The 6,941-nt window shown below is 46.5% G+C and overlaps 1 long non-coding RNA gene across 1 annotated transcript; it reads right to left on the reverse strand.

Moving 5' to 3' along the window:
* Positions 1 to 912: 912 nt before the first annotated feature.
* LOC122213521 lies at positions 913 to 6,590 on the reverse strand. The gene is made up of 2 exons (XR_006199555.1): positions 6,452 to 6,590; positions 913 to 1,141 (listed from the first exon to the last, which is right to left on the reverse strand). It is a non-coding gene; the product is annotated as an uncharacterized LOC122213521 (long non-coding RNA).
* Between the last annotated feature and the right edge of the window lie 351 nt (positions 6,591 to 6,941).

Consider the following 6,941-nt stretch of genomic DNA (forward strand, 5'->3'; position numbering starts at 1 on the left):
AACATTTGCCTGGGGCGCCTGGGTGGCTCAGTCGGTTAAGCGTCTGACTCTTGGTTTTGGCTCAGGTCCTTATCTCATGCTTTGTGAGATAGAGCCCCTCATCGGGCTCTGTGCTGACAGCACAGAGCCTGCTTCAGATTCTCCCTCTCCCTCTCTCTCTCTTCCCCTCTCCTGCTCTCTCTCTCTCTCTCTCCTTCTCAACATAAATAAATGAATATTTTTTAAAAGTTGGGGTAAAAATTCAGAGCTGTTTGCAGCTGGCACTTCCGTGACTACAGCTTTGTCTCAGCGGGTGAAATGAGGTGGGATTTGCAGTGGAAAGAGCAGGTGGGAGGTCCCTGAGATAGTCCAGGTGAAAGGTGAAAGACCCCCAGAACTCGGAGGTAGGAAGGAAAAAGCAGAGAACTGTGTCACAGACTGAATGGCAGTTAGGCAAGTTTCTGGCTTGAGTGATGGGTGGTGACTATGCTAGTGTGTCACGTAAGGAACACTGGCAGGGGGCAGGTTTATGGAAATTTCTATTGTAAAAAAAAATGTTTTCTTTACTTCCACAGACATCCTGAGCATTCAGATGCAGACATGGTCCTTAAGACAGTTACAGTCTAGAACCTGTGACTTGTGGTAAACCAGAAGAGCACAGAGTTGGCCGTGGAACCTCGGAAAGCCCAATTTGGGGTTTTCTGCTTGGGTATAGGTCAAGGAAGTTTTGCTAGAGAAAGTGACTTCTCAAATAAGCATTGCTAGGCTAATTAGGCTCTACTTATTCCTTCCTAGGCTGAATGCAAAAAAGTGCATGTGTGCACATGTGTGTGTGTGTGTGTGTGTGTGTGTTGGCAGGGATGGTGTGGTCTGGAAGTTTAAGGCACAAGTCATGGCGCAGATAAGGAAAAAAATAAGCAGGCAGCCTGGGAGTGCAGAGAACACCAGGTTTTCGGTCCTGCCGGGGTTCAACAAATTCACAGAACTCTTCTGAGCTGTGCCGGTGTAGCTCACACGCTCTGAGAGACTTTGCAAGCTTCCTTTGATTTCTGGTGGGGTGAGCACGAGCAGAGACTGAGGAAATGTTGGCATTTTGTTATAAGCCCTCTTTGCTTCCTGTACCTAGGCGTGTTTGAGTTTCCTTGATGTGTCTTCTGAGCATCTAGAAAGGGAAAGAAGAGGGAAGAGGCTTCTAATGAGACCGTTCTATCTGACCTTCCGTGTTGAACTGTATAGTGAGGAGGGCCTTTCAGACCCTCTAGGCACTGCTTGCTTTTATAGACCTGGTCCAAGCAGTAACCACGGCTTCTACTGAGCTGGCTGACGGTAGGAACAGAGGATGCTTAGGGTCCAGTGTCACAGTCCTAGTGTCAGCAGGTCTGGTCACACCTACGGGTAAAAGGCCTGGAAAACATAGCTCGCCTAGAGTTCTGGTTGGAACGATCTTGTCATGTTTTAGCCACGTTATGTCATAATCCAGCTTATGCCTTAAAAGCTGACATAAACTTCTCTGCTTCCTCCAACTGGAATTTGGCTTACTAAGTAATTCTTCTGAGGGGTTCTTTGAGCGGTGAAATTTTGGGCTTTAGGAAATGTTTGTGGTGATGAAAAAGTTTCACTTTGGCTCCGGGAGTGTAAATACCATTTGTTATATTGCCATTTTCACCATGTTCCGACATGTAATTTAAAGAATTGGATCCTGAACAGCTCCTTCTGGCTCGGGTGCTTAAGCAGGCATGAAGGGGCGAGGAAGGCAGCAGGAAGCTTGGCCAGATCCCTTCCTGCACTGTGCAGGCTGCTTTGGGAGCCTGTGATGTGAGGTGTTCCTGCTGGATCACCTGCACACTTCTGGAAGAAGGCAGTTCAAAGGATTCTCGGTACAGATTCCCACTGCCCTCCTGGAAACAGCCAGACTAGGGGCACTCAGTCTACGGAACTTGCTTGCTCACTTGTTCTCGGAACTAACTGGCTGTGATAGGAAATTGCAGTGGGAAGAAAGAGAAGATTAAAAGGCAGGCTTATCCATAGCATCTGCCACTCCTATCCAGCCCGAAAACCTCAGGGAGGACGTAGGACAGGCTGCTTGATCATGCTGAAAAGCATTCTCCACTCTGTTTCCTGTGACGACATTCCGGGAATATCTGTTTTCATAGAGCAGCCCAGCCTGAGCGATTTCATTTCCATGATGGATCCACACGGCTATGCTAATTTTGTGATTCCCTGAGATGCATGGGGGAGAATCCTCCCAGTGGTCTGTTAATACATTAGGCCATCCCGTTCAAAGGTGCTGGCAGGTGAATTTAGACTCTAAACCAGTTTTGGTTTGCCTGTTGAGATCCCCCATCATTTATGGCATGAATGTCTTGCCCTTCTTTGCTCTGTCGTTGGCTTGGGTCACAGATTGGTAGGGTTGCTTTGGTTAAAGGAGATAAAGATAGCGGCCAGAGGAGCATCCCAGAGGAACCAGAATGTCCAGCGGAGCTGGGAGGTGTTTGCTGTGTCTAACTGTTCCTGAGGATCGGAGTGGATCCATCGGCTTCACCCTTCTGTTTGGGAATAGAGACGGCAGCAAGGGAGGGAAGGCTTTTTCCGTGATGATTCTCTAAATTTGCTATTTATTTCCTTCAGTTTTACTCTGAGGGGAAAAATATCAAGGAGCAATATGGTATACACATTTTAATATTTTGCGCTAAAATAACTTGGGTAAAATAAAAATTGTTTTCAAATTTTGGGAATTTTATATTTCAATGGATTCAAGTTCTACCCAGTATAATTTATTGAACGTTAAAATTTTCATATTTAGTTGATTCCAAGTGCATACATTCTGAATGCAATTTTCCAAAGTAAAACTTGTTTTCCTTGAAATTGGTTCCATGATTTACTGTTCATATGACTAGTTCATTGGGACGTCTGTTTTGTGACAGCAAATGTATGGAAATATCTGTCTAAATAATGTATACGCATATTATTTTTCTCCTATAACAGCGTTTATTCTCTTTTCATCACTAACGCATGTGACTTCATTTGTTTCTGCTCTTCCAAGTACAAGTGCACAATCCTTTCTCCTGGGAGGGAAGACCAGTAGGAGACAGGGTGAGGCTGTGAGGCAAACTGCAAACATGCAACAGATACAACCGTGTATGTGTACCTTTCTGCAGCACAGCCCAAGAAGGGCTGCAGCATGCAGGAACCATGCAGGGGTAGCCTAATCAATGTTGCCTTCAGACAAATGGAAGGAAATAAAATCCAGTTTTGAGATTCTCATCCTATGAACTGCATAGCCTGACCCACATTACCTCTGGGAATGTGCCTTTTATGACACAGGCAAACAGAGTCCCCATGTCTAAAAACCTCCACTGAGCTCCTTCAAAGCTGTGATCTGTCATCTAGATGGCTAGGCTGTTAGGGGTAGGAGCAAAAAGGGGTAAGAGGGCCTGGCCCTTCTGATGGCATATGCTGGCTGGATGGCAGGGATTTTGTAGGCCTGGGCCTACCTGGTGCTTGGACCCTGGGTGTGAGCAGGTGCCCCAGGTAAGCCACCATAGGTCATGGGCACAGGTGTGTACATGTCTGGGAAGGCATTCCTGCCAGATGTCCCCTGAGCCTGTAGAACTGGCCTCCTGCTTTCTGCTCATGCTTCTTCCCTGGTAGAGAGGAAAGTTTTTCCTCACAGATCATGGGATCTCAGCGTTTCTGGCCAAAGTCCCAGAAGCTGGACTAGAGCATGCAGGGCCAATGGCAATTCTTCCTTGGGAAGAAGCAGATAACAGTGTGGCTTCCAGAGAGGTTTTACCAGGAATGCAAATAAACTATCTCGTCACTATTGACTTGTGTCCCCTTCCCTTCTACAGGAGCTCCTTCCTCTCACCTTTCAGTTTTGTCCCTTTATCTTACTTCTCTCCTCCTCTCCCTAAATGGAGTTTTCCCGTGCTTCCCTCTCCTTCTCCCTGATCTCCATTCCAAACTGGCCTGCCCTCCTGGCAGCATCTTATGTTCCAATACCTTCCTGGCACTTTTTTAAAATGTAGCTGACCTAGGGTCACCTGGGCTGGCTCAGTCAGTTGAGTGCCTGACTCTTGGTTTGGGCTCAGGTCATGATTTGGGTTTCGTGGGTTCGAGCCTCACATTGGGCTCTGTGCTGCCAGTGTGGAGCCTGCTTGAGATTCTCTCTCTCCCTGTCTTTGCCCCACCCCTGCTCATTTTCTCTCTCTCTCTCTCTCTCTGTCTTTCTCTCTCTCTCAAAATAAAATAAACTTTAAAAAATGTAGCTGGCCTGGTTCTGTTCCCTCAGGAATCAATTTTTTGAAAATATATTTAAGCTGCTCTGAGGTCTTACCCATTATCAGTGTTAGGTACCATATTTCCATTTTCCTTATCTTCAGTCCCCTGGCATTTAACATCTTTAAGCAGTAGTCTATTTCTAATGTAGGCATTTAAGGTGCTATATCAGATCAGAAGGGAAGATATTTAGAGAGCAGGAGAACATTCTGTTGCCCCCAGCAGTGTAGATGCAGTGTAGACACTATCTCCATAGAGGACTGGCTTTGTTTGCCTTAGAGACCTTTTTGAAACTTATTTTGGTTGTAGAGCATTCCTTCCGTTTTTATGCAGAACATCTATAAATTCTGATGTCAAACATTCATCGAAGAAAGAATTATTCCATTTGCTCCATTTTTGTGTCCTGACCCGCATCCCCCTTCTGATGAACAGTGGCCTCAATTATTTCCCTACAGCAATATGAGTGAATTTTGCAGAATTTTTCCTTCTAAGGATCCTGGATGAAATTCCAGGGATATGGCATCACAGTACAACTCAGTAAACACAATTTTGTTGCAGATCATAAAGATAACGTAGTTCAATCAGTTTTCTGATCCAAGAATAATACATAAAAGTTATTTGCCGTCCCTAGGAAAGATGGCTGATCTCTTGAGCCAACTCCAAGTAAATTTGAGTGATTATTTCTGGGCCATATTGGAAACTGCAAAGCCTTTCACGTACTCTGTTGGAAAGAGGGCCATGAGCTAGTAGCAAGGTCTTCACAAGAGGAGGACCAGTTTTATTTGCCCTCCTGGACCTCATTGATGGGCTCGACTCCATGGCTACCCAAGATCACCATTTAATCATCAGTAAAGACATTCTAAAACACACACACACACATATACACACACACACACACGATGACAGAAATTCACTACTCCTTTAGGAGTCTTTCAGATAGAATTTTATGTTCCATTCGACCTTTTGTTTGAGATCCAGAAATTCCTGAACATAAAAATGTAGTGAAGCAGCTCAAGCTGCTTGTCAAATTGCAAAGTGGAAACCTCAGCTTACTACAAATTGGTCTAATTAAACCTTATTAAAATTGGTACCCTGGGGTGAATTTTTATCCCCTGCACAAAGGATGACATTGCAGATTTCCACACACTATGCAAGCAAGTGTGATGCCTTTATGGGTGAATTTTCCAAATGGGGGTGGCAAATGTGTCAGGGACAGCATCCCTGAAGCACATGGGAATGTATAACTGCTCAGTAATTGCAGTTTTCATTTGGGCAAATTAAATGGAAGTGAAACAAAAGCCAAGTCCTGTCTCTGCAGTGTCTGTGCAAGCCAGACTCAGGCTGGGGACCGGGGCCAGGCTGTCAGAGGTGCTCCAGGGAACACAGCTGATCATTCTCTCCACCACCTCCCACTGTCCCTCATCTCACTTGGTCTTCTCCTTCCCTGAAAGCTCAGGGGGGATCTTAATGGAGGGAAGAGAATCCCATCAGACAAGGTCCCTCTGCAGAGGCGGCTGCACTGACTTTTTCCGACAAGCTTTCATTCTAATGTGACTGCTCATCTGCCATGAGGACACAGTATCTGCTGGAGCTAGACCTAAGAGAGCATGGGGAGCTGTCATCACAAGACAGGACATGCCACTGTCTGCTCCTTCCACAGAGCCCCACTTCGTTGTCTTCTTCAGCTGCCCTTCAGGGCCAGGAACAGAGTCACCCACCGTGGGAACAGTGAGAGATGGAGACTCGTCATAGCGGGGAGTCCGTGAACATGGGGCATTACACCCGACACAGGACCACTGCAAACAAGTAGCCTCGTCTCTTCTGCACACTGTGTTCTCAATCCCAGGCTCAAGCCAGCCAGCTGCCTCCTCACCACCTCCACTTGTAAGTCTAACGGGCATCTCAAACTAAAGCTAAACTCTTTATATTCGTTCTTCTCTCTATATTCTCCTTTCAGTTCCCTACAATTCAGTAAATGGAGGACGCTTCTAGTCGCAAAGCCTCAGGCAAGGGCTTACTTGGAGGAGTTTTATTTTGGAAAGGGAACCCAGGGAACAATAGTAAAGGACTGGGAAGAGTCACAAGGAAAGAGGGAAATCCTGTCCAAGGGAGTACGGCTGAGCTGGTTACTGCTGTGGGCTCCTGGGGGCTTACTTTCAGTGGATTCTCTCTAAGGAGGGTGCATATTACCCACCTGTTCCAAATCACCACTGGCCAAAAGTTGCCCTTGTGGTGTGGACTTCCTGGATCTTCCAGGCTTCCACAGGTGCCCGAATGCCTGGGGCAGAAAGGGCAGGAGATGCAAAGTGCAGTGAGGCCAAGGTGCTGCCGGGCTACGCCCACTGCAGTTAGTTGCCATAGCAACTGCTGGAACAAAAAAGCAGGTGGAAAGGTTCTGAGAAGGAACAATAGCTTGGAGCCGTCCTTGACTCCACACTCTCTGTATCTCATATTTCACTCATCAGTAACTTCTGTCAACCCTACTTTTAAAATACATCCCAAATCTGACCATCTCTCCCCATCGCACAGCTCCTGCCCTGGTCCAAACTGTCAACCTCTCTTATTATTTTAAGAGTTTGCTGATGGTGCTCCCTCTCCTACCCTTGCTTCCCTTCTCCCCACCCCCACCCACCACCCAATGCACCCCGAGAGCAGCAGCCAGAGTAAACCTTTAAAAGCTCTAT

This window comes from Panthera leo, chromosome A2, assembly GCF_018350215.1.
Source record: "Panthera leo isolate Ple1 chromosome A2, P.leo_Ple1_pat1.1, whole genome shotgun sequence".
In the NCBI taxonomy this organism is placed as follows: domain Eukaryota; kingdom Metazoa; phylum Chordata; class Mammalia; order Carnivora; family Felidae; genus Panthera; species Panthera leo.